This window comes from Molossus molossus, unplaced genomic scaffold (genome assembly GCF_014108415.1).
Source record: "Molossus molossus isolate mMolMol1 unplaced genomic scaffold, mMolMol1.p scaffold_m16_p_2, whole genome shotgun sequence".
NCBI lineage: Eukaryota > Metazoa > Chordata > Mammalia > Chiroptera > Molossidae > Molossus > Molossus molossus.
The window spans coordinates 74516724-74522096 of NW_023425355.1; the positions used below are offsets into that span (position 1 = coordinate 74516724).

General features: G+C 35.6%; 1 non-coding gene across 1 annotated transcript; it reads right to left on the minus strand.

Annotated features, from left to right (window-relative positions):
* Positions 1–4359: 4359 nt before the first annotated feature.
* Positions 4360–4464, minus strand: LOC118636793. Its single transcript, XR_004960774.1, has one exon. It is a non-coding gene; the product is annotated as a U6 spliceosomal RNA (small nuclear RNA).
* Positions 4465–5373: the final 909 nt, after the last annotated feature.

Sequence of the window (5373 nt, forward strand, 5' to 3'; positions counted from 1 at the left end):
GGTATCACCTCACACCTGTCAGAATGGCCGCCATCAACAAATCATCAAACAACAAGTGATGGCAAGGTTGTGTAGAAAATGAGACTCTCGTACACTGCTGGTGGGAATGCAGACTGGTGCAGCCACTATGGAAAACAATATGGTGTTACCTCAAAAAATTAAAAGTTGAACTCCATTTGACCCAGTGATCCCTCTTCTAGGAATATATCCTAAGAAGCCCGAAACACCAATCAGAAAGAATATATGTACCCCCATGTTCATAGCAGTACTATTTACAATTACTAAGATCTGTAAATAGCCTAAGTGTCCATCAGTAGATGAGTGGATAAAAATGTTGTGCTACATATATACAATGGAACACTATGCTGCTGTAAGAAAGAAAGATCTCTTGTCCGTTGACATGACATGGAGGGACCTGGAGAGTATTATGCTAAGCAAAATGAGCCAATCAGAGAAAGTCAAATACCACATGATCTCACTTATTTGTAGAATATAATGAACAGGAAAAAGCTGATGAACAAAATAGACCCAGAGACATAGAAAGGAGTATGGTTCAGACTAACAAACTTCAGAGGAGGTGTGTGGCAGAGAAGAATGAGATAAATAAAAGAACTTATATGTATGTATGCATAAGCAATGGACATCACAGCAATGCTGGGGTATGGGTGGGATAGGGACAATGGTGTCTGGGAGGAAAAATGAGAACCATGTGCAGCAAAAATTAATTAATTAATGACCAAAAAAAATGAGGAGTCTAAAGTACAACCACTCTGACAGCAAAGAATTCCTAGAGCCCTTTCATCTAGCTTCTAATCTCATTTGACTGGTAAGGATTTCAGGTTTTAGGCTAAAAAATTCAACTTCTGATTATTTTTTTCAAAAGATCTTAATCTAATACAAAATTGTATCTATCCTCTATTTAAAACTGTGTAATCATGTATACATACATACAGGGACTGAAAAGGAATGTGAAAAAAGTAAAATAGTTGATTTGTTAGAATGGTACAAATGTAGGTTATTCTTTTTTCAAGTTATGTTTGGTCAATAATTAAAGTTTTAAAAGTTCTTATTTCAACTTATCCAATTTTCTTTTCCTTAGAGAAAAATTTATTTCTAGCTTCCAAGTGAATTGGTATAATATCAATATCTAAATACAATGACAATGTTTTCCCCTTGTAAACTCCCAGTTTTGTACAAAATACCCTAAGGAAAGCTCTTGACAACTCTCTGTGTTTATGCTGTCCGATGACACAGAAGTATTTACCAGAAGTATACACTGGTTTGCTCCTAAGAGACCTGTGTGCCCACCTCATGTGCTTGGCAGTTGGTGTCCTCTTGTCATAGAAATTGTACTGCATACTCACAGTCCAGCTTCCATTAGAATCATCTGTGTTGCTAATTTAATCTCAAATATATGTTGATATTAATGCCCTTGCCAATGGCTGTCTTAAAAAAAATGTTACTACTGCCCTGGCTGGTTTGGCTCAGCAGTTAGAGTGTCGGCCCACGGACCAGAGAGTCCCGCGTTCGGTTCCTGCTAATGGCACATACTTCGATTGCAGTTTGTCCCTGGCCCCAGTTGGGGTCCTGTGTGTGGCACCAGACAATGTTTCTCTCTCACATTGATGTTTCTCTCTCTTTCTTCCTACCTCTCTCTGTCCCGCTCTATCTGAAGATAAATTCAAAAATGTCCTTGGGTGAGGATAAAAAAAAAATTTTACTACACTAAAATTAGAATCATTTAAATCTTGTACTCATAGACTTTGATAAGTATTGTCATAATGTAATATTATGTGTCAGTTATCTATCACTACATAATAAACTGACTCAAAATATAATGGCTTAAGTAAACAACTATTTCTTATCTTTCAAGATCCTGTGAGTCTCTAGTCTCAGCTAGTTTGATTTATCTGTGCTAGGTCACTGATATGTCTATGATCTGCTTGTGGCAAGTGGATGTTATAGGATGTCCTCACTCTCATATCTGTCACTTGGTAAGCTGTTAAATGGAACACCTGGGTTTACCTTTAGTGAATTCTATGACATGCAACCAGATCCTCTTTTTCAGGATAAAGACATTTTTCCCACAATGTCTAGAAGCATTGCCTGCTGACAACTTACAGCTGAATCTCTATGCCAATAACTGCCAAATGAAGCCGCCTAGCCCAAGATCCTCAAGAACAGCCCTCATCCAGTCATTGGTTGATACACACATTAAAATGCACTGCCCCTTTGCCTCAACTTGAAACTACTTTGAAGGGCTATCTCAGCTCCAGAGCTCCCCCAAGGAATCAACTGAGAAATCTTTTTCAACTGTGTTGTGGCCTTTCACCTATGACCAATCCTGCATTCATTACTGCCTCACATTTGTCACCAACATTCCTTAGTAACTTCCAGCTTGAAAATTTTCATTTCAGAATCTGTCTACTGTGGAATAGGACCAAAGACATCCTCCAAGTGGCCTCTCTTCCTCCAGCAGGTTTTCTTGCACTCACTCACCTGAAGGTGGTTACAGGGTTCCCAAGAGCATAAAAATAAACCACAAAGACTTTTAAGACCTGAGCTCAGAACTTGGGCCATTTCTACTCTGTAACATTATTTTGATCAAACATAACAGTTATAAAAATAATTATAAATGGGTTTAATAATCTTAATAGCAGTGATGTTGATGACAATGAATTTCCCATGCTTAATTTCTTACAGGCACTATTCTAAGCAATACATATATGTGAAATAATTTATTCAATGTTAGAACCATACAAGGTAGGCACTTTTGTTATTCTTTTTTATAGCTAAAGAAACAGCAGAGTTTTATCAAACATTTAGCCAAACAAGCTAAATTTACTACATGAAATCTATGAAATACCTTTGATCCTAAAGTAGAGATAGGTAACATAGTGCTGTGATGTACAGAGCAGTCATTACAAATGACTGATTTCACTGTGACGTATAGAGCAGTCATTCCAAATGGCTGGTTTCACTTTTGGGCTTTAAATCACTGAACAACGCTGCTGCTAATGAGAAGTTTCATTAATTTGATAATTTTATCGAATAATTGAGACTTAAATTTCATTTAACTCTACAAATATTGTGGCCTTCAGTACACCTGTGTTCATAGACCTTTCTTATATTTTATTCAGTAAAAGTTTCCTAAACCCAAAGAATTACATTTGAAATATTAATCTGATACAGTCAAACCTCCTGTTGTGCAACAGTGTAGAAATTTAAGCATCAAGCCAGCTCATACTTGGATAGAGGTGGATTTAGTTACTGAATTGTCTTCCCTTTACTTTAATGATTGCTTTTCTCCAACTTCCCTTGGTAAGTACAAACTATTTATTTATGGTCTCCCAAATACTACAGAGGTAGCATGAATTTAGCATGCAACTTTATATGGTTAAGAACTAATTAAAACAATCATCACCTCTAACATAGCCATTTCTGGGTGAATGTGAGAACAGTGTTGCTGCAATCTTTTCACCTGACTGATTGGCAGGATGGATGTTTGGTCAGCCTAGCTGGGTGAATATTCACTTTCTCCCTTACTACTCAGTTTATACTTGGAAAAGAGGTTGATTTGGTCATGAAAATGCCAATTGCTATCCTCTCATATTACAATTTTCAAACAAGCTTCTAGAAAACAAAAAAGATGGTGTAAATACAATTACAACACATGCATTTTTCACCATTGTGATATTGTAAGTGGTCTAGAGTTGGCTTTGTGGATTTTCAGTGGTAACCTCTGATATTCCCTTGTCAAATGTATTGCAGCTAGCACACTATAGATATGATTCCTGATATAAACACACATTTTTTTTTAATTAATAAAGTAAAATACAAAAGTCATTTTGCAAAGTGGGATAATATTCAGTTGAATTCTTTAAAAACTGATATCAATACATTATTAGAAAATTTTGATAGAGAAAGTAGGATGTAATCTTCTACTTCTGAAATATAGCATTGACTTTAAAAAATTATGACCATGTTCCTGGCAAAGGTGACTGTGCACCAATTTGAAAGTTTACCCAATTAACAGCACCAGCCAAATCAGAATATTAAATTTAATTTATTGTATTTATCACATGTTGAACATATTAAATAAATAGAGCTCAATGTTAGGCTTCTTGACCTTAGTATTATTGTTATATTTTAAAATATGGAATGATTTACCCAGCCGGTGTGACTCAGTAGTTGAGCATTGATCCATGCACCAAGAAGTCATCGGTTCGATTCCCAGTCAGGGCACATGCCGAGGTTGTGGACAAGATCTCCATTGTGGGGCATTCAGGAGATGGCCAATCAGTTTTCTCTCATCGACATCTTTATCTTTCTCTCCCTCTCCCTTCTTCTCTCTAAAATAAATAAAGAAAAAATATTTAAAATGAATGCTTCACAAATTTGCAGGGACCATGCTAATCTTCTCTGTATTGCTCCAATTTTAGTATATGTCTTGCTGAAGCAAGCACCTCAGTATTATTATTGATATTACTCATGGAGTAAGATTTTCTCCCAGGGAAAATAATTTTGATCAATTTCTCAGTGGACTAAGGAAAGATTCTATCTCATTTCTGATTCATAAAGTTGATATTTACCTCACTTTAGTTGGCAGCGGAAAAGATAATTATTTGAATTTATTAGCCACTCATGCCCTCTTTTGAATTAAATTTGGTTTTGTAAACTTCCATAAGTAAGACAGGACCATAACCCTGATGACAGAATTCTTGGAATCCCTGACTATACTCTCCATAAGCCACTGGGCATTGTGTGCACCTGACTCAGGGAAAGTCCCACTTCACCAAATAGATCCAAACTTTTGAAACTGAGAACACCAACATTTTTATTCATAGAACAATGTACTCAAAATGCTTTTAGCAAATGGTTTATTATAGGTGAGTTAAAAATGTATAGAACTTCTTGTTTTTTCAGCTGGGTCTCTATTTGTTATTACCATACGTGACTGAGATGTCAAAAAAAAAAAAGGTAGAGAAATAATTTTTTAATTGTCTCAAAGAACAAACAATAGCTTTAAGGCAGTTTGTTTTCACTTCTTAAGTATTCCTAATTCCACAGATGACATCCTGTTCCAAGAGAATTAAAGTCCAACCATCAATTAATGTGTATCTATATACTCAGATATTTTCTTTAGTGTTCAAATTTCTTTGAAATTGTCTTCTCTTTATCTCTTAATTTCTTATTAAGTGTGTTTTTGGTACAAGCTTGAAATCATCATTAAAGTGCTACAGATGGTTCTGCCTTGATCACATTTTCCTTCAGTCAGTCTTTCCCTTGATGTAGCTGGGAGCTAGATTTTTGCTTTGATTTGCCTGAAATTTTGAAAACTAGAAAGGTTAATGTTATTTTATACCATAAACT